The following is a 23,093-nucleotide window of genomic DNA, read 5'->3' as shown; positions in this document are numbered from 1 at the left end:
CTCCTCGATGCCATTTGGGGGGGGGGGGGTTCGTCCTCCACGGTGTCCTGTGGATGGGTGTGTTGAGCTGTTCTGCTGCCGGGTCCCGGGACCTTCCGGGAGCGCCCACAAGGCCTTCTTGCTGACGGGCCGGGCTGAGGGGGCGCCACCTCCTGCAGGAGGCTTTGGGAAGTACCCCCGACGTCCTTCTCCAGAAATGCGGGCTTGAGATGGTCAGTTGAAACCCAGTCTTCCTTCCCGTGGACGGCTAGCCGGAATGCTTTCTTGTTCCGCCCAAGCATGAGGAAAGGCCCCTTGTAGGGCCTGGTTAAGGGTGGGCATACAGCATCGTCCCTGACGAAGACGTGGGTGGCGGAGGACAGACCAGGAGGCATGAAGGGGGACATCCTGTCGGTATACGTCCGCCGGCAGGGGGCGAACTTCCCAACCCTGTCGTGGAGCCTCTGCGATTATAAGTCATCCTGCTTCCCTGTGATGAGTTCTCCCGGGACTATGAGGGTCTCCCCAAAGACCTTTTCTGCTGCGGACGGATCGCCATTGGCTCTGGGGGTGGTCCTCAACCCAAGGAGGACCCAGGGCAGCTGGTATTTCCAACTGTCGGAGGTGCAATGAGCCATGAGGGACGACTTCAGGGACCTGTGGAACCTTTCCACCATTCCATTGACTGCGGGGTTGTAGGCGGTGGTGGTGTGGTGAGTGGTCCCCAGCAGGCGTGCCAGGGCGGTCCATAGCTCCGACACGAAGGCAGGGCCCCTGTCCGTGGTTAGTCCGTTAGGGGCGTGGGTTCGTTCATCGGGCCAAGACTAAGTCGCCGTTTGGGTCCATTAATGGCTCCGGGAAACACTCCAGGGGTCACCACTGTGAGAGGTGCTAAAGAAAGAGCAGGAAGACAAGTACTGCTAGTTTATTATGTTCTTGTTGTTTCAGATTTAGCTGGCCTTGTGCCAGCACGGGCTCTTGCTCCTAGAGCAGCCCGTAACTCTATGTTGATGATGAGTCTGTGAGATGGGTAGGTTAGATGAAAACTTTATTATGATGCATGAAAGTGGTTTTGGTGGGGGTGATTTTGAAGTGAAGAGATTTAACACGCAAGGTTGCAATCTCTTTGAACCCTAAGGTACCCATCAGATGAAAATAAAAGTATGATAGCAGTGAGTGTTGGCTAGTGGGAGAGGCCAACAGATGGGAAAAAAGAAGAGTTTGAGTAGTAGGCACAGGTAGCTAGTATGCTAGCTCGTGATGATCTAAAGCCATATTCCTTGTCCGGTCCTAATTCTTGTGTGTATGTTTTGTGCATTTGTTGGGTGTTGATTGTGGTGGATGAAAGGTGATTTTGACAGGGGAGAGAGTGATTTCTAAAAGAGTCAGCCGTTAGAGATGAGATGGAATGGCTTTTGATTTGTTGTCTTGGTCGGGTCTGTTCTGTCTGATTTAAGAATTGGGAAGGAGAGCGGGTGGTTAAAGGTAGGGATTCTTTAGAGTTACCGTGGTGGTGGGTAGGAGCATAGGAAGCCTGCAAATTCATGAATGTTTGCCAGTATGTGCTTTGTTATTTGGGTAGCTGTTCTTTCATTTCCTTCATATCTTGTTCTTAACTGTTGTTTCTGTACAGACAAGAAGGTAGTGTTCCAGGGGTTCTTCTGGGATTGTTTCACAGTACTTGCATGGTTGGGGGTTGTTTACTATTCTTTGCCATGTGCATTGGTATCCTAGCCTTAGCCAATGGATTATGACTGCTAGGGCTCGTGACATGTCTTTGGTTATATGGTGTGGTTTTAGGTTTACGGTGTCCTTGTACCATTTGGCGGTTTTTGAGCCACCGAAAACACCTCTTCTGACTTTGCTTTCCTCCTGCAGTTGGCAGTGTGCTGCTACCTTGTTTTTCAGTTGTGTGAGCGAGGGGGTGATTTTGATACTAATATTGCTGTGTAGCAACCCACTTTTTGCTAAAGGATCTGCTTCTTCATTTCCTTAGATTCCCACATGGCTCGGAATCCAGTTTAGTGTTATTTGCCTGTTCCTGTTATGATGGAGGCTTGCGATTGCCCATATATTCTTGATAGAAGTCTGATGTTTTCTTTTGCTTTTTCTTTTGTTATAACCTGTATTGCTCCTTTTGAGTCAGTATGAATTGTTGTGTTTCCCTGCCTATGCTGAGAGTCTTCTAGAGCTTTTCCAATGGCAATTAGTTCAGTTTGTAGAGTGGAGGCATTGTCAGAGAGCCTCCAGCATCCTTTGAGGGTTGTTGAGTGGACCCCAGCTGCTGCTGCCGGGATGCTGAGATCTACTGAACCATCTGTAAAATATTCATTTGTGGCTACAGTTTTCCTGATTGCCTCTTGGGCTGCTAGCCTTAGCTGTTGAGCAGTGCATGCTTCTTTGCTTGCAGGGAGGACCGTAAAGTTTATTTTGAATAGGTCAGGCTCCCAGGGTTCTTGTTCTTTGTACTCTGCGATTGGCGTGTCTTCCTTTATTGCGGCAGCTTGATTTTGCATTTCTACTCTCCTTAAAGCTGCTAGGAAGTCGCCAGCATATTCCTTGGGGTGGTCTAGTTCCTCGTGAAGCTCAATGTTTTTCTTGATTTCTCTCTTGAGTGGGCAGTTCCTGCTACCGTTCAAGGTTTTTAGCAGTATGGGTATGTTTCTCTGATCTATTCTGTGAGTTAGAGATTGTAAATTTGTCACGTTTCTCAAGACACACAAGTTAGTCCACATGGGTGCACCCGTGATGAGTCTTAAGGCATTGTTCTGGATTACCTCGAAGTTTTTTTCTGTGTTTGTGAGGCGAGTAGGGACAGGTGCTGTGTACTCAACAGTTGACCTTATTGTCTGTATGTAGAAGGTTCTGAGGGCATGGTATACTGCTCCTTGTTTTAGAGGGGTGATTCTTCTCATGGCATTGTTCCTGCATTTGATTTTTTGCTTAAGTATTTCTATTTCTTTGCGTGGAGAGAGTTGTTTGTTGATATTTACTCCTTGGTACAGAAAGTTTTCTACCCATTCAATGGGTTCACCCATGAGTTGTATTTCGTTTGGGTTTAGATCATGTTTAATTGCCATTGCTTTGGTTTTTGCTGTATTGATTTTTAGACCAAGATCTGTACAGCTATTTTCAATTTGTGTTACTGCATTTTGCATATTTTGGTAGGATCTGTACCTGTGTGTGCTCACTAAGCACACATCGTCTGCATATATGAAAATTTCCACTCCCTGTGGGAGGGTGATTGTGGCTACATTTTCCATCAGTACATTGAAGAGGAAGGGGCTAAGTATTCCTCCCCGTGGTGTTCCATTTTCTAAGTTGAGAAAATCTGAGCTTGCTCCTTGGAAGGTGACTCTGGCTTGTCTGTTTTGCATGTATCCTTTGACCTAGTTTATTATTGAAGCGACCCGCTTATAAAGCGGCGTGCGGACGTCTGCGTATATGCAGAGACCGTGAGTACAAAAATTTTACATGTGACCTGAGGTCAAACTATTTATCTGCAAAACAGGACAGGTACATACAGAAAACATCAAGATTAACAATAACTGGTTGGACATAAAAATACTCTGTCACATATACATGGTACAAGGGCAGATGAATAAATAATAAATAAACAATTCACAATAATGATAATAAGGTTGCGACCATTCGATCTTAGGTCGCATGTGAAGGCACCGTAGAAAACGGGATTTCTACCATAGAGAACCCGTTGAGTGGGGACTGTACAGGTACTTTTAGTATTACCTCACAAGTAGACATGAAATTATAGTTTTAATTGAGAAAGAGCGAGCTCGGACAATGTATGAAAGAATATCATAGATAGTGATTGTGTTACAGTTTTCAAAGAACAAACACTGAGTAGCAACACAAAGTATGTTATCTGTTATCAGTTGAATTTAGCCTTGCCTTGGTTGTAAACTTTTAGCCATATTTAGTCCCATTACAAAGCTTATATATATATATATATATATATATATATATATATATATATATATATATATATATATATATATATATATATATATATATATATATATGTCACTCAGATGTTAAGTTCATTTTGGCTAACCACCAGTTTTAAGATACATGTACAGTCGGGGAATTGATTTCTTTTACCCGTTTAGTTCACGAGACATTGTAAATGGCAACGCCGCTTTTGTTTATGTAGTTAAGTAGTAATACCAGTTAACATATATTTACTTACGTTATTTACAAAAACTAAAATACGTTGGTAAAAAAATTGTGCGAACAATCTGCAACGTGAAAAATGGGTTTATGTGTTTTTTCAAAGGATTATATAAAACGCTTTAGATGAGGGAAATTACGTAGAATAATATCATCATCCAGTGTCGTTTGGCTCCTGAGACTGACACAGGAGACGGAGGTGGACGGTGAAAAGTTGGAAGAAGGTAGAAGTTGTTCCGAGGGAAGGAAGGGACGGTGAACTGTCTAGTCAAACCGTGCGTAGCTTCGTTAGCGACCGTGCGTAGCTTCGTTAGCGATTTTGCTTATAACTCCAAAATCTTTAGAAGCTACTGCGGAATTTCCATTTCATCAACTGATACTGTCGCTACAGTGACTGAAAATAAATATCGATGTAGTTGCTGCAAAATCACATTCATTGTCCGTAACCCATTTTTTCACGACGAAAGAGAGAGAGAGTTGATATCATGTAATCACACAAGTATTTAGCGAATGTAATTGCTTCTTAATGACATCACATAAATTTATTTTGCTCATCTACTTTCTTAAATGTGGCCAGCATTCTTTTATGATATTAATGAGTGAACAGCCAAGCCATGCCATTGCTCCAGCATTACCTGGAAAACAAGTTATTTCCTCACTACTCTCTTGGAAGCTTCGAGAACCACTGCCAGGCAGTCTCTATCAAGGGATGAACACTGAAAATATATACTGTAGCTTGTTAAATATCGTCTAATTAATATATATATTATATATTTAATGTATATAATATATATATATATATATATATATATATATATATATATATATATATATATATATATATATATTTTATATATAATCCACTTACAGCTTCACCCGGCGATGTTGACCGCGCGTTTATTGTGAAATATGCACGATATTAGTATACATTAAATGCTCTCTGCTATGCTATTCTTCTACTTCAAACGCCCGTGCAGAGGGACCTTGGGTGGATGGATTCCACTTAAACTATTAAGATTGGTTGTAGATGAATGACACTTTTCTCAATTAACAGAAGCCAGATCCAAGCTCTTATGATATGAACCCATGAAATCATGGGGGGTCACATTCCAATTTTGGTCTGATGGTTGGCTGCAACATCAATGACTCTTGGCTCTGAGACGCAAATATTAACTTTAATAGCAATTTTGCTTCAATTACTTGGTGCTGGTCATTGATCCCTAATAGACACGCCAACACATAAATGACTGATATATATACAGTATATATATATATATATATATATATATATATATATATATATATATATATATATATATATAGATAGATAGATTTATATACACACACATATATATTTATATACTGTGTATATATATATATATATATATATATATATATATATATATATATATATATATATGTAATATAAATTATATATATATAATATATTTTTATATATATGTAATACATATAATATATATATATATATTTTTATATATATGTAATAAATATAACATATATATATATATATATATATATATATATATATATATATATATATAATATATATATATATATATATATATATATATATATATATATATATATATATATATATATATAATATATATATATATAATTTATGTGAATAACATTGTTTTTTTATTATTATTTTCGTATTTAAAAGGATATTTATTTTGTCTTAGCCAAGAACTAAAGACCTATGAAATTTGCGTGCAACAATGAAAATAGACAAAGCTTATTTTATTATAGGCTACTATAGAATTTTTGTATATGGTCAACAAAAAAAATATGCATTTTATATCCCAGTGTCCATGCTACAAAGAATATTAACTAAGCATAATTTGAAAGTAAAAGAGCGTTTAGCAACAGTAAGCGGCTGATACATTATGATTAAAACTGTGGCATAATAAGATTGTTAATAGTAAAAATAACCTCATATGAAAAGTTGTCCGATGATCTCAGGAGCAGTCGGTGGAAAGGAAACTTCGTTCTTAGCCGACCTCTCTTGGCCCTTCTTCTATATTCTTGGCCACAACGAATAAGCTCTAAAAAATGTTATCCGACAACTGCTACAAAGTATGTCTAAAACTAGCATTCCAATCAGGATCGCCGATACATTCATGAAATTTTTATTAATTCAAATATCTCTGTCCTTGCATTAGTATCATCTCCAAACTCCTGTGTATCTGTTGGGAATTCAATATTTCCAGTCACTTTATTCATCCTTATTCTCACAAAAAATTTTCATTCTTCTCTGATAACGATATACAGAACGGTTGGCTGTTCAAGATAGAACTACTTTTCCTCCGATGTTCGATTGAATCACACAAATTTGACGGAATTTTCAGCGAAGAATAGATGATGATATTCAAAGGAAAATAGCTGGTTGTAATCAGCCAATCAGAGGCAACCTTACGTCCAGTCATTCATTTCACATTCTATGTAAATATTTGAACTCTAATCATTCTAATGTAGCTAATTGTGTTCAGAAACATTTGAACTGGACTGGTCAAGGTTATGTTATTCGATAACTGAATTTGTCCTGATGCAAACCACGGTTAAGAAACCGGAAAAGAAAACTGTAAGGTGTCAAAGAAACGAGCAGGTAAAAGTTACTGCTACTTTGTTACAGATCCAGGCAGTTTATATAGCGGCCGACTGACGCCGGCCCGCGAGAGACAATGGAATTGACTGTGACCTGAGGTCGAAACAATAAACAATAATATGCAGTGAACGAGTATAAATTACAATACAAAACATACAGAACTACAATATGGATACAGTCTTGATGCCTGTGAATGAAGAAACATGTGATACACAATGTGTGACATTTGTATAAATACGCATAAAGTAAAAATGGTTAAAAATGCGTGACCTGGCACGTTTTAGGCGTGACTAATTGAGTTTGAAGAAAATGGGAAGTCACCAAAGAAAACATGCTCAGCAGAGACTTAATTAATGGCGCCGCCGAAACACTACGCTGGCGCCGATGTGGTGACTTTACAAATACTCCCCCCCCCCAAGACGAGGGACGCGTCTGACTAATCCCTGTATCTGCTGGGACGCTGAAGGGTGCCACGGCTCCTTGAAGATAACGGAGGGGTCTCCCGCCTGTGAGGCTGCTGGTTGTGCGGTCCCTTCCTGGGGTGGCCGCGTTTGCGGGGGTGAGGGCGTGCTGGAGTGCGGTTGGGCGGAAGGGGTGCTGCGTCGCTGTCGGGACTCTCCGACAGAAAGGCGGGCTTTAAGCAGTCTATTGAAACCCAGTCGTCCTTGCCAGGGAGTGCCAGCTGGAACGCCTTGCTGTTTCGTTCCAACACGCGGAAGGGTCCCCTGTAGGGCTTGGTTAGTGGTGGACGGACGGCGTCGACTCTGACGAAGACGTGGGTGGCGGATGACAGCTGTGGCAGCATGAAGGTGGTTTCTTTGTCGATGTATGAGCGCCTACAAGGGGCGAACTTGCCGGCCACGTTGCGGAGCCTCTGCAGTGATGGGGAGTGGCGTTCATCCGTCACGAGCTCTCCCGGCACCACGAGGGGTTCCACATAGGTTTGTTCGGCTGCAGATGGGGTGCCGTCGGCTCTGGGGGCGGTTCTCAACCCGAGGAGGACCCACGGCAGCTGATGTTTCCAGTCCTCGGCGGTGCAGCGGGCCATGAGGGATGACTTTAGGGACCTGTGGAACTGTTCGACCAGGCCGTTGGCCGCTGGGTTGTACGCTGTGGTGGTGTGGTGCGTGGTTCCCAGCAGCTGAGCCAGGGCAGACCACAACTCCTTGGGATCCTGGTGTGCCAAGGCGGTTGCCTTGGCGAGGGCGGCCTTCGTCAGGGAAAAGGCCTGCTGCTGGCTGGGTCCCCAAGACAGGGACTTCGGTTGGCCTTTTAGGACTTCCGTCAGGGGGCCGTGGTGTGCGCGCGATCCCGGGATGAACCACCTGTAGAAGTTTACCATCCCAAGGAACTCCTGGACGGCCTTGATGGAGGTGGGTGTCGGGAACCTGGCTACGGCTGCTACTTTCGATGTAAGAGGGCGGACGCCTGTCGGAGACACCTCGTGACCCAGGAATTCTGCTTTCTGGACGCCGAAGGTACACTTGTCAAAGCGGACAACGAGGCCGTTCTCTTGGAGGCGCTGGAGGACTGCCCTGATGTGTCTCTGGTGTTCGCCAGAGACCTGGAAAATATGAGAATGTCGTCGACGTAGCAGACGCAGAACTTTAGGCCCCCCAGGATGCTGTCCATGAGCCGCTGGAAGGTGGCCCCTAGCGTTCCTCAGCCCGAAGGTGGAGAAGGCGAACACATAGGACCCGAAGGGCGTGATGATGGCTGTCTTTGGTATGTCCTCTGGCACAACAGGTACCTGGAAATAAGATTTAAGAATGTCCAATTTAGTGAATATTTTGGCCCCGTGAAAGGAGGCCGTGAGGTCCTGCATGTTGGGTAGAGGGTAGTGGTCGGGCTCTGTTGCAATGTTGAGCCGCCTGTAGTCGCCGCAGGGTCTCCAGGAGCCGTCCGGTTTCTGCACCATGTGGAGGGGGAAGCCCCATGGACTGGAGGCTTTCCTGCAGATGCCCATCCGCTCCATCTCCGCGAATGCTTTTTTCGCCTCCTGAAGGCGCTGAGGGGGAAGCTCATGGAACTTCTCATGTGTCGGGGGCCCTTTAGTCGTTATATGGTGGTATATGCCGTGCTTGGCTGGGGCCCCGGGACTTGGCGGCTCGGGCTTAAATACCTCAGGAACTCCGACAGTAGGTGTGCATATTGGTGGGGGCGACGGCGCTGATGGTGTGTCTGGGTCCCGCTGTTAACGGGAGAGACCGGCAGGAGTCGGTATCGAGGACGCCTCACGTCAACTAGCAGGCCGAAGTGCGCCAGAAAATCGGCCCCCAGGAGTGGGGTTCCTACGTCCGCGACGATGAAGTCCCAGGAGTAACTCTGGCCAAGGATGGAGATCAACAGGGGCCTGGTGCCGTAGGAGAGGATGGGGGTTCCGTTGGTGGCCGTCAGGAAAGTGGCCGGGTCTGGTGTCTGGTTGCGGTCCTCTCTGGATGCTGGGAAGACCGATTTAAAGGCCCCTGTGTCGACCAGCATCATCCTGCCGGAGACGGTGTCGCGGACGTAAAAACCTACTGTTTTTGAGGCCCTGGGTTCTTCGTCTGCCATGGCGGCCTGTCCTGCTGGCCGCTGCCACCCCCGTTTTTTGAACGGGCGAACGAGCAGGGCAGCAGGCAGTTTCGGGCGTCCTTTCCGAACCACTTGTGGTAGCGACAGAAGCCCGGGGACCTCCATCTGCTGTGGTTCGGTGGACGTCTGTTGCCGATGGCGTTGACGGGCTGCTCTACGTCCTCTTCAGGCTGGACGGAGCTGACCGGCTGTGTGGCCGGTTTTAGCCGCTGTGAAGCCTTGACGGAGTCTGTGAGATGTTGCGCCGTCGCTATGAGGTCCTTGATAGGCATGGTGTAGGGGTGAGCGATCTGGTTGCGTACCTCCGGGAGGAGTTGGCAAAGGTAGATTTCCCGTGCGAAGCTTATCTCCTGCCGCTTCTTTGTGCCACCCAAGTCTGGTAGTGACAGGAGATCCACGACCTTGCTCCAAGCGCCTCTTGAATTGAGGTCGTGGCGTGGGTTTATGGCAAGGTCGATAGCACGGGCGGCCGCTCGGCGATGGGCAGGAGCAAGCTTCGAGGAGGAACTTTTGGTGGTGCTGTATGTGAGGGTGTGTGTTTCGGGTACTCGCGAGATGAGTTTTCTGTACACGTCCTCCGGAAGGGCGTTGAGCACTGTGTCGGCCTGTAGGATTTTGTCCGTCAGGTCCGCAATTCTGAAGTGGCTCTCCACCCTGCGCAGCCACATCGATGGGTTCCCCTGCATAAACGGCGGCAGTTTTACGATGAAGTCGGCCCGCGATTGTGTTGCCCGGCCGTCGTATGTTCGGGGCGCTGGTGTGGAGTTGCGGGAGGGCCTCGATGCAGGGGCGGGCGCGGGTGTGATGGGAGGTAGGTAAACCTCCGAGTCCGCGGGGTCCGCGTTTAACTGCATGAAGGAGGGGATATCCGCGTCCATGCTCGCTCCTTTGACCCCTTACTGGAGTGGGGTACTTTCGCGTCAGTACGCACTTTTCGTGCGCCGTGTGGTTCCGCTAGTGACGCTGGTGGGGTACGCCGACGAGTCAGCACGCCAAACGCTGGTTACAGCGCCGTGTTTAGGCCGCTAAGAGCGTTTTGGAGAAATCCTGGAGCCAAGACTAAGTCGCCGTGTCGGTCCGTTAATGGCTCCGGGATACTCCGGGGGTCACCACTGTAAGGTGTCAAAGAAACGAGCAGGTAAAAGTTACTGCTACTTTATTACAGATCCAGGCAGTTTATATAGCGGCCGACTGACGCCGGCCCGCGAGAAACAGTAGAATTGAGTGTGACCTGAGGTCGAAACAATAAACAATAATATGCAGTGAACGAGTATAAATTACAATACAAAACATACAGAACTACAGTATGGATACAGTCTTGATGCCTGTGAATGAAGAAACATGTGATACACAATGTGTGACATTTGTATAAATACGCATAAAGTAAAAATGGTTAAAAACGCGTGACCTGGCACGTTTTAGGCGTGACTAATTGAGTTTGAAGAAAATGGGAAGTCACCAAAGAAAACATGCTCAGCGGAGACTTAATGGCGCCGCCGAAACACTACGCTGGCGCCAATGTGGTGACTTTACAAAACTACACTTTTATTATAAAGTTTGACGGAATTAACACAATATTTTTAGTCGTTGTAGCTACATTATTTATCGTTTCAGTGGGAAATCAGAACTAGCTTCAAAAGATTTAGGAGTTAGGAGAAAAAGCGTTGACGGAGCTGTACATGCTTCGATAGTTCATCGTCTCTACCGTACAAACAGTTCCTCCCTCTTCCCGGGCCCTCAACCCCCGTCCCTCCACCTCCGTCCCTCCACCTCTGTTTTCTGCCAGTCTCAAGAGCTTAACGCAAGTGTATGGTGATATTACGTTATGTAATTTCCCTCTAATACAACGTCTTATATAATCTTAAAAATCACGTATAAAACCGTGAATCACGTTGTAGTTTGTTCGTAAACTTTTTTGTCAGGTCATGTTGTTTCTTTTGAAATAATCAAATGAATATATACTAACAGGTAAGGAAACGCCTCCACCTTATTAATAAGGCTTGCCTTTGAGACAAGAGAATTCATTCATATTTTCAACAGTTTCTACTACATGAACAAAAGCGGCGGTGCCATTTAGCATGTCTAGTGAACGCAGGGCGTAAAAGGAATCATTTCTCTGACTGTACTAGTTTACTGGTTATGATTTCGATTCTAAGCCCCACACCATAAAAAAAAAAAACGCTCTGAGGTGCCACACCTCTAAAGGCGATTCATGTTAAATCATTCTGGAAGCATCACTTTGTTTTCGCTGGTTTAGCAGTCACTGAATATGAATCTTTTTAATATCTTCTAGAAACAATCTTTTCCAGTTTCAAAAGTATCCCCAAAATTTTTTTGCTCAATGGGAACAGTTTTTAAGTGCGAAAACGCACAGTTATCATACTGAAATGTGCAAAGGCGGTCACGAATACTGTATCTGTAATTGCTGGAGAGTCGCTTGCATGTCTAGGTCTATAGAGCACTTGATAGCCGCTACAAGTAATAAGTTATTGGTAGAAGTCTAGGCCACATTATATACTATATATACCGTGTGAAAACACACTAATCTCTGTAACGCTCTCATTACTCTGATAACACTTTTCAAGTAGATTCTATTCTTGACGGACGATAAAGTGCGCCATAAGGTGTCCATATGACCCAGCTCTTACTACAGTGAAAAGCAAGGTATGTTAAGTAACCTTACAGTGTTCCAATATCACTTCCTTTTATGTAGCCAATATAGGCCTACCCTGTGATAGTTACCAGTTCCTATACACCATAAACCTCCTTTGGTGTTCAGGATTGCTTTCGTAAATCAAAGCGGATGTCTTGTACAAGAACAATGTCATTTGTAATCGAATTCATTTGTGATGTTAAACTACTATGCTTTATTTTCATATAAGTGACTTTTTAACTTTGAAATATTGTTTGGCACTGCAAGTAAATTCGTTTTATTTCAATACAGTATTACCATTACAGGCTAGGCCTATTGTAGGCAATAGATGTCTGAAGCATACTGTAGAATACCCAACTGCTTTTCCCATCTTTTACTTAATTGTTACAGTACTTGTATTGTTGGGGTAAACCAGTTGTATTTTATTTTCCCATACTCTAATACTCGTCTCGTTATGGCGGTAGATAGAAGATAGAGGTTCACACCAGGCTTTGTATTCTCATTCACGCTGTACCACCCTTTATGATCATAAGACCAGCTTAACCAAAATGTATGAACCCAATTTTGTGGGTTGAGGGAGCAAAACCCAGTTCATTACTTGTACCAGCAACAGTAGTGAAATATGCCAAAAAATCTGGTAAAACCATAGAAGAGGTTCGCACAGACAGTTACCTTGGAAATTGATTTTTCCTGTAGGCTACTTTTAGTGTTGCTGATGAAGGAGGTGGTGTTGTTTATTGTAGGTCAATTATATCTATCCAAAATGGTTGGGGACCCTTTGGGAATGCAGGGTTTTTGGGTGGGGGAAACATCTGGGAGAAAAGCCGTATTCTCATGTGTTATGGAATGGTTCTGGCATGCACAAGTCATTAGGGAGCCATACTATATGTTCAAGAAGGGATTGGTTAAGGAAACCTAATATAAAAGAAACCATACTAACCTAACGTACCAAAACCTAACCTAATAGGCCATGTTACTTAGCCAGGCCTCTGGGTAATTTTTCGGAAGACTCCAGCCAGCCATTTCCAAAGGTGCCAGCTAGCCATTTTTGCATGAAAAACCATTTTGGATTTTTCATGCAAAAATGGCCAGGAAATGATAAGGTAGTAAAAGAACCTAAAAATACCAACCTAACGTAAACTAGGGGTGTTTACCGATTACAATTTTGCCGTATTAGTTATGGAGGGGGGGGGGCTGGTATTGTCTTACCTTACAAGTCCTTATTTTTCTCTGCTATTAGGCATTTGCAAAGGTTATGTATTGAGAAGAAATTTTTTGTTTTGATGTGATTTACCCAAGAAAAATATAAATTATAAAGCGGGAGGTGGCTGGAGTCTAACGAAAAATAACCGGCCTCTGCCCCCTGGTGAAGAAAACTCCACTTTTTACCAAAATTTAACCTATAACACTGCACATGCACGATAGCATTCCAGGATGGCTAGCATACAATAACATATCAGTCCTGAGATAAATTACAGTCGACCTCCCAAAAATAACAGTAAATTCTTGATAAGCAACCAAAATATTATAGAAAAAGTAAATTTCCAAGGTAATACCCCACGCAGAGCTGTTCTATAGTTCTACCCAAAATAATTGCTAAACGGTTGAAATATACCCCATGGTGTACTTTAGGTACAGCGTACTGCATTACCGAAGGATGTTTGCAGCATCCCTTTGGCCCCTAGCTGCACCCACTTTTTAGCCTATAATTTTTTTTTTTTTAAGTGCACCTCTGGGGTTTTCTGCTAGTTCCGCCTTAAGAGCTTTGTACTTCATTGTATTTTCTGGATCTTTTTATCTGGCTGTCCAACTCCCTCATTTCACTGTCTCAAGCATTGAATAGCTTAAAGTTCATTGCAGTAGTTAATGAGTAGTTTTAGGGATGCTGGACCCCCATATATCCAACAATTATGGGGGACCACAGTGGGAACTGGGGACTTTAGGTTAGGTTAAATACAAGATTGTATTTAACCTAACCCAACCTAACATAGGGTGCTGGGTCCTTACCTGAATGAAGGGGGCTTTACCATCTTGGACCCCCCACCAAACCTAACCTTGGATACTGTAGGTTAAAAGAAATACAGTAATAGGGGTTGTGATCAAACATAATCACTCCTAACTTAACTTAGCCAAGTTTAGGGTGTTGGCCCCTTAACTCGGCTAGGGATTTTACTCCCAACATCCCACCAAACCTAACCAAGATCAGTATAAATTCAAATGAATAATTAACCTGCAAGCTAACCAAGGGTGCCGGGTCTTTATCTGGCTGGGTGACTTTGGGAACCCCCTGGACTGCCCTAATCTAACCTAATCTACAGAGCTGTAAATAAAAATCAACAGGTTTGCAACCTAACCCAACCACACCTCAATAGGAGATCATGGAAATCTTAGAATACATCCATGCAATTTACTATTGTACTATCTCTTTCCCAAAAACTCTGGTTCCCCACTTTGGTCCCTATAATTATACAATATACGGGTTCCAGTATCTTTTAACTACAAATTTGTTACCAAAATGAACGTCATAAGCGTTCTATTCATAGTTAAAAAAAATAAAAATAAAAATCAGCCAAATAATCTTAGGAACAAGGGTTACTTGTCTTCACCAAATTCAACTTTGTTGGTAAAACTTTAGAACAAAACAATCGATCAGGTTTCAGTATTTCCACTTTCCCACATTTGCAGATGAAAATAATGAAAGGCATTCCAAGTATACTAGGCATCCTTGCCCACATTGCACAGGGACAAAAAAAAAATCTCAATCCAGAGCTCCACTCACATGAACAATAAAGAGCCTGGAAATAACTTTCATCATTAAATAGCTTTGTTATTGAATTTGTGAGATTATCCAGTGATCTTCATATTAAACATATTAAGGAGACTTAAGAACAAAGCAGAACTTTTCTGTGTCAAGAACTGGTACAAGAATGAAATAACACTGGGATCACAGTGGGAAACCAGGGTTTTTGGGTGGAGAAAACGCAAGATGAGTCAAATACAGAGGTGTATACTAACCTAACCTAGAGCTGTATAAATTTAGATTAATAATTAGGTTGCCTAACCAAGAATTCTAGGTCCTTACCTGGCGTGGATGCCGAGTCCTTCAGTGTTTAACTCCTCAGTCTGCTTGGTGACAAATGACTGACCCATGGAGAAGCTTTAACAATAGGGCATGCCCTCCCCAGTTTCTGAGTTTTGTGCTATGGGTCTTTTACCATGGCCTCAATCTAGGTTGAATATGTTGCAAACTTTATTGTGACAGTGTCTCAATTTGGTATGAGAGGGCAGATTTCAGGAGGTTTCTATTGTCGCAAGGGAAGGCTCTAATATTCCTTGCACACCAGAGTGCCAACCTTTTGGTGAACCTTGTGATAACAAGGCAGGATATAGTATCATCCTTCTTCTCAACACAGCTTTGAAATGAGAGAAGTCTGACTCTCGGGAACAGTTCAGTGTTGGGCTTGCTGTTACTTTTTCCCAAGACTAATGTGAAGGCAGTGATGGAGAAGAGAAATTATATTCCCAGGACACTGATGGAGTCAAGACACCTGTAGCCAACCGGTGGGGGTGGCTAAGCCTTCAGGGTCGGGATCTGGGAGGAACCCCTCTCTTAAACCAAGGCTTTCCTTGGTCTTCTCCCTCTAGAGAGGGAAGGGGTTGCTGAGGATAGGAATGCCCCCTCCTCAGCTGCCATGAGTAGGGGGATGCCTGTCTGGCCACTGGGCAATGCAGCTAAGAATGGGACATGGGCCCTGGGTTACCTTGGTTCATTAAAACAGTTTTCATATTCCTTCTAAGGACTACAGTCCTCCTTTTACTGAGACAGTGGTACATTTTCTGGACATACCCTCCAGATTATCCAAAATCTCTAGCCCTTTTGGCAGAGGTGGTGGCAGTGACAGAGGAAGGCACCTTAGAAATTATAAAGGATCAGTGCCAGAGGTTGTACAATCACCTTTTCCTGATAAAGAAGGGGACTGGTGACCAGTCATAGCCCTCTCACAGCTGAAGTAGTTTGTGTTACAAACTTGCTTCAGAATGTAAATAGCAGTCTATGAAAGATTATATCAAAGAGTTCAACTTCATATTTTTGTAGATCTTAAGGATTTACACTTTCACGTACCTGTCCATCAGACCTACAGCCTCATGTGAGGTTATCCAGTATATCCTGCAAGAGAGAGGTTTTTCTTCCAGGATTGTGAAGGAGATGGCTAGGTATCTCCATCATTCTTTCTCAAATGTGTACAGGGAAAGTGGGCCATCTTCTCTGATTGTTGTTACGGAAGGGAGGTCTCACCAATTGGGGCAACTGTTCAGTGGTAAAATGCTATTCTTCAGCCTTGAGCCAGGTTTTCAGACTGAAGAGCCTGGATATCTCTTCAGTGGAGTTATCCATGCATATAAAGAATTACGAGCAGTTTTGTTCTCTCACGAGCTTCATCCTCCCAAATGGATGTGATTCTAATCACCGTGTGAGCCCCTGGGGAGGCCTTGGATTAAGAGCTGTCTCTCAAGACTGTATTTTTCCTGGCCTTATCCTTGGCAAAGCTCATTGCAGTTACATAGTCTGGGACTTGATGGGATGGGGTCCCTCTCTCTTTTTGTTAACTCCTGACTAGAGATGTAAGAGTTTCTTGATCCTCTCCCTCTGAGGGTCATTGGTAGTGACCTTTTTTTTTCTGACCTTACCCTTGGCTAAAGCATTGGGGAGCTACGTAGGCTGATACTTGGAAGGATGGGCATCCCTTTTTATTTTGTTAGTTCCTGACAAGTGAGTCAAGAGTTTCTTGATTCCCCCTCCTCCCTGTTCTGAGGATTCATTGGTAGTGACCTAGATGAAATGCCTTTATTATCAGTGCAAATGTTAAATTCTAATTGCAAAGGACCCATACTGTTCATCTAGAGTGTGGTTGCCTTTTTTGTTAGTACGGGTATGCATTAAAGAGTTGTTCAGGAACACACTTTGGTTTTGTGACATTATTACTCTTCACAGGAAGATGTCACCCACCTTACTCATGCAAGACCACAGGAAGTCAAGACCATGGGACAATATATCCCTAGCCTTTTGGAGGAACTTCCTGGTTTGCCAGGTAATGAGGGCAGAAGTCTGGTGACTACAAGACAACCTTCACTTCATTCTACCTAAGGAACATCACCCACAAGCTTGTGACTTTTATAGTGGTTTTGTGTTAATCTTCATTAATTCAACTTCTACATTCCTTTAATGTTCTTTCTTCCTTCATGAGTTGGAGTAATAAGAACACACGTCCTCGTTGAATAGGTTTTTTTTTGTCCAACTAACTAGAGTCTACAGCTTGCCCTATGGGCTGGGGATGTTTATATAGTGCTTGGGTATGCCAACAAACAACTTGAGCATTCTCAGCTGCCAGGCAGAAAATTTAAAACCTAACAGATTATAAAAAATACAAAACTGAGAATCATATGTTTAGACTTAATATTTTAACACCTCTCCTTGATGAACAGTTGTTATATCTTGATTAAAAACAAAAGTTATTAAAAAATCATATAAAAAAAATAGTTTGCTTTGACATTATCAGACAAAATACAGTATTCCAATCGAGTACACAGTACATACACACAAACATTTAAGTATATCAAAAGACATGTAGGCACACAAAAAACATGATCAAGAGGATAAAATGCTGTAATAAAAATGTTTCACATAAGTAACTTTTCAACCACGGCAGCCTAAAAAAATTCAAATTTCGCAGCAGCGCTTTTGTTGTTTTGTGTAGGTGACAGGCCCCGCCCACTTTCAGGTACCGAGAGGAGCAACTTAGCAGAGAGTTTCATTTCGTTTTCTGCTGGCTTCTAACCAATGTTGGTGGCTTTCTGCAGTCTGCTTCATCGTTTTTTGGATGTTATTTTGTCTTTTTGGTGAAATATTCAAATTCTGTTGTGGCCTTCAAGCTTTAGTTATATTGTTAGCTTTGGTTAACTATATTCCTAGCTCTTTTGTAAGAATGTCTGCTTCTGATTCTTCAAGCATTTGTTTCTGCAGCAAAGGCTGTAAGACTAGGTTAATGAAGTCTTCTCATGACTCACACTAAGTGTGTTAAATGTAGGGAACAGGAATGCAATAAGGATAGCACTTGTATAGAATGTCAGGATTTGGATGATAAAAGGTGGAAGGTATTGAAGCCTCATTTGGTCAAACTTGAAAGGGACAGGAATAGGAAGGCGGCCTCTAGAGCCAAAAATAAATCTAGCTTAGAGTCTACCCCTTTACCTAGTATCGTAGACGATAGTGCCATTCCTTCTCCTCTGATTCCTGCTGTCTCCTATCCTTGGCCCGCCTACTTCTATACTACATACTCCTGTGCCAGCTTCCCATGCTTCCAGTCTCGATGCCATTGCCAGTCTGAATCAGGGTTCAACCAAAAAATTAATTTAGTGGTTAGTACTGTGGCGGAATGGGGGCTTCCTTTAAAGTCCTGTTGGACAAAGTCTACCAATGTGCAAAGTGATAGTGTTGTGCATTTTGAGAAGGTGGCTGCTCGTCCCATTGGTGCTCCTAGATGAAGGTCCCTGCCCCGCTCCCCATACCGGGGAGAAGACATACCGAAGGTCCAAGGGAGGGAGGTGGGGTTTGCCCACGGGTAGTCTCACCCTCTGTCAAGCCTGTTGCCCGTTCCCAGGCTGCGACAGAGCACCTTTGGAGAGGTGTCTCAGTGAGTGTCCATCAACTTTCTTCAGATTCGGAAGGTACCAATCCTGACAAGAGGAGCCACCCAGCTTCATCACGCCCTCTTAAGAGGTACACCACCGATGCGGACTGCTCTCCTCTTCCAGTCAAGAGGTACAAGGGGGCCAGTCATAGCCCTCAACCCTCCTGCAGCTTCGCTGATCTGCTTCCTGCCTCCTCTTCAGCTCCACCACTGTCTGCTTGAGACAGCCCGGAGTACTTATCGTATCTTGGGTGCCCATTTTTTATTCCCAGGCAGCCGAAAGATCCGCTCAGGTGCCCGTCACCTGCTTCGAAGCTCCCTCCTGCCTCCAAGCGTCCATCTACTCCTGAGATCTACTCCTGAGCGCTCGGTGCCCCCATCCTCCTGCCAGGCTCTCACTCCTGAGTGTTTGGCGCCAACTCCTGAGCGCCCAGTGCCAATTCTCGCGCACTTGGTGCCTCCTCCTCCTCTGCAAGCGCATTCGTCGGCCCAAGAAGACTCTCCGTTAGTTCCAGTCAAGCACCAGTTAGCGAAGATTATGGGTTTTTTAAAGAAAATCCCAGTGGCTTCCAAGACCAAGGGTACGTCTTTGTCTCTGGTCTCGTTGGATGAGGAGGACTGTGAACAGGATTCCACCCCTCTGTTGGCATATTCTGCTCTTCTGAAGTTTTCCTGGTCAACTTTTCTGATTTCTTCATGCCCACTGCTCCAGTATCACCAGCTTCGACCTTCCTCATGAAGAAACAGCCCACTGACAAGGCTAGGCTCCCCAAGTCAGTACTTTCCTCCTCCTTGAGGAAAGCTCTTCGAGAAGTGGATGATTGGCTCACCTTGAAGAGGGAGCAGGGTAAAGCTACATTTGCTTTTCCTCCGAGTAAACTTCGTCAGATGAGATATTGTTGCTATGCTAGTGGAGAAGCTCCCTCTTTGGGACACTCTGCCTCCTCCCAAGGGGACTTCTGTGGTCTAGTCAATTTGTCTTGACAAGCTGCATTTGCATCAGTAAAGGTTATGTTTTCATCCCCCGAGTGGGACCACCTCATCAAGAACATCTTTAAGGTGTTTAAAGTCCTTAGCTTCCTCAACTGGACTGTTGGGTCACTAACAAAGAAGATCGAGGTCTGCCCAGTCCTGGCAGAAGGCTTTGCTTCGGACTGGTTGGGAGTGTTGTCTTGCGCCAATAAGGCAGTAAGGGATGGTTCCTTAGAACTCACCTCTCTTTTTGCCATGGCAGTTTTAAAGAAAAGAGAGTTATGGTACTCCTTCATTACAAAAGTGGTCACCCTAACCCAGAAATTAGCTCTCCTTTTCTCTCCACTGGACAAGTCACATCTCTTCCTCCAAGACCCTGTTAAACAGGTCTTATCTGACTTGCAGAAAAAATCAATGCATAATCTTCTAGCCCAGTCCACTAAGCAACCAAGGGAATCCTCCGCCTTCGTCGCTAAGTCAGTTTCTCCTCTGCAACCCCAGCCCTTTCATGGAGGGAAGCAGAAGCCCCAGCCAAGACCTCGCACCAATTTACATCCCCCGTCAAGGTCTGTTAAGAAGTCCACCCTCAAGCCTGCCCCCAAGAAATGAAAGTTTAGTCCTTTGTGCTCTGGTAGGAGCCAGACTCCACCTGTTTTGGGAGGAATGGATTCGCAGAGGAGCGGAACCTTGGGTAGTCAAGGTCCTAAAGGAGGGCTATGCCATCCCGTTCAAGGAGAAGCCTCCTTTCGTCAGGTTTCCCACTTGTCTTGACTGCGTACTCGAAAGGCTGTGAGAAGTTTTTGACCCTTTCTCAGGAGGTCGAGTCCGTCCTTCTCTAGGGAGCTGTGGAAGAAGTCAAGGAGCACAGCTCAGAAGGGTTCTACAACCGCCTCTTCGTAGTCCCCAAGTCATCAGAGGGCTAGAGACCCGTTCTAGATGTCAGCGCCCTGAAACTTTTTGTACAGAAGATGAAATTTCACATGGAGACGAACCATTCAGTCATGTCTTCCATCCAGCAAAGGGATTGGATGATCACCCTGGACATGCAGGATGCTTACTTCTATGTTGCCATCCATCCAGGCTCCAGGAAGTTCCTGCAGTTCATCTTTCAGGGCAGAGTTCTCCAGTTTTAGGCCCTGTGCTTCAGCCTGTCTACAGCCCCTCAAGTGTTCACAGGGATTCTCGCTCCTCTCAGCAAATGGCTCAATCTCCTCGGCATAAACGTGTGCCTTTATTTAGATGACTGGCTTTTCTGTTCCCCGTCGAAGGAGAGGTGCATGGAGGACTTAAAGAAAGCTCTTCACTTGACGCAAGAGTTGGGCATTTTGGTCAACAAACAGAAATCTCAGATGACTCCTACACTGGAGATTCTATATTTGGGGATGATCCTGAACTCACAGACTTCTCAGGCTTTTCTTTCCCCAAAAAAAGTCAGCTCCTGCCTGCAAACTGTTCTAAGGTTCCTCTCTCTCCCAACCTGCACAGCAGTTCAGTGGATGAGTCTCCTGGGGACTCTGACCACAGTGGAACAGTTCGTAAAGTTGGGCAGACTACACATGAGACCTCTGCAGTTCTTTCGCAAGGTGAACTGGAGCAGGAAGACCCAGCCGGACTCCTTTATCTTCCCCATCACGTCGGAGATTAAAGCAGACCTTCATTGGTGGCTGTGGGAAGAAAGACATCGAGGAGGGATGTGCCTTCTTCCGTTGTGCGCCGACCTAGACTTTTATTCCAATACCTCAAATCTAGGTTGGGGAGCCCTACTAGGGAGTCGAGAAGTTTCCGGGACGTGGTCCACGGAACAAAGAAACTTCCACATCAATGTCAAGGAGCTGAAGGCTATTCACATGTGCCTCCAGCCCTTTTCAACTCTAGTCTTCAGCAAGACAGTAGTACTGCACGCAGACAACACTACTGCCTTGTCATACACCAGCAAACAAGGAGGCTCTCTCTCTCTCTCTCTCTCTCTCTCTCTCTCTCTCTCTCTCTCTCTGGCCACAAAAGATCTCCTTCTGTGGCAGAATGCAACCAGGTGACGATTATCGCTTGGTTCATCTGGGCGAGACTGGACATCCTAGCAGACAAGTTGAGCCATCTCAAGCAGGTCCTTCCAGCAGAATGGACTCTAGACCACCTAGCCTGAAATGATCTGTGGAGGTTATGGGGCAAGCTGACCATTGACGTTTTTGCGACATCGAGGAACCACTGCCTTCCTCTCTTCTGTTCACCAGCCCTGGACCCTCTCGCATGGGCAATGGATGCCATGCTCCTGGACTGGACAAACCTTGATGTGTACGCCTTCCCTCCTTTTGGGATGATCAGGGAGGTGATAAACAAGTTTTCATCTCATCAGAACTTGTCAATGACCCTAGTTGCTCCGTTCTGGCCCAAGAAGGAATGGTTTTCGGACTTGCTCCAATTATTATTGGATTTCCTGTGGCCCCTTCCACAAAAACGGTTGCTACTCAGACAACCCCACTTCTTCAGGTTCCACCAGGGGTTGTCTGCTCTGGCCCTGACAGGCTTCAGACTGTCAGGAGCCTTGTCACCAGCTGCAGAAGCTATTGCTAGATGCAGATGACTTTCTTCTAGCAAGCTCTATCAGTCCAAGTGGACAGTATTCAGAAGATGGTCCAGCTGCCATAACATCTCTTCGTCTGAAATGTGGGTTATAGCCGACTTCTTGTTTTACCATAGATCCTCAAGGAAGTTGTCGCCCCCAACTATAAAAGGGTATAGGTCGATGCTCAGCTTAGTCCTTAAACATGGAGGTCTGGATCTGTCCTCCAACCAGGACCTCAGCGACCCCATCAGAACTTTTGGGCTTCCAAGCAAGATGGGCCAGATTATGTTTCTTGAAATCTGGATTTAGTATTAAAGTGGCTTTCAGGTCCCAACTTTGAGCCTCCTCGCTCTGTCTCGCAGAAAAATCTTACCAAGAAAACTCTTCCTTGTGGCGTTGGACACTGCCAAATGCATTAGTGAGCTCCAAGCAATTGACAAGAGGGTTGGCTTTTCGCAAGGGGATGCAATTTGCTCCCTCTCTCTTGGGTTCCTTGCCAAGAATAAGGACCTTTCTAAACCCTGGCCCCGTTCATTCACCATTAGGAACTTAATGGACCTCTTGGACCAGAGGAAGAAGAGAGGCTCCTTTGCCCTGTGAAAGCTCTTGGGTGCTACCTGCTAAGGATGGAGAAGATCAGGGGACCTTCTAACAACCTTTAGTGCTTGGTGAGGAACCCCTCTCATCCTCTTTCTAAGAATGTTCTGTCTTATTTTTTGAGAGATTTGATCTCCAAAGTACACACTTAGATTCAAGAGGATGTCTTGCCTTCCTCTTAAGGTTAAAGCTCACAAGGTTCGGTTTGCATTGCAAAATAATTGGCAAATATAAACTTGCAAATTTGAC

General features: G+C 44.6%; 1 long non-coding RNA gene across 3 annotated transcripts in view; it reads left to right on the top strand.

Annotated features, from left to right (window-relative positions):
- LOC136826935 (uncharacterized) overlaps positions 1-23,093 on the top strand; it is a 334,539-nt gene that overhangs the window by 278,868 nt on the left and 32,578 nt on the right. The window contains exon 11 of one of the 3 annotated variants that reach the window (XR_010849759.1): positions 6,463-6,918. The exons of the other annotated variants lie outside the window; for them this stretch is intronic. This is a non-coding gene — a long non-coding RNA (uncharacterized lncRNA). Of the gene's footprint in view, positions 1-6,462; positions 6,919-23,093 lie in introns of those variants that run through there. 3 annotated transcript variants of the gene reach the window in all.

This window comes from Macrobrachium rosenbergii, chromosome 41 (assembly GCF_040412425.1).
Source record: "Macrobrachium rosenbergii isolate ZJJX-2024 chromosome 41, ASM4041242v1, whole genome shotgun sequence".
Taxonomy (NCBI): domain Eukaryota; kingdom Metazoa; phylum Arthropoda; class Malacostraca; order Decapoda; family Palaemonidae; genus Macrobrachium; species Macrobrachium rosenbergii.
The sequence above is the reverse complement of the archived record's forward strand: the minus strand, read 5'-3'. Positions and strand labels throughout refer to the sequence as shown.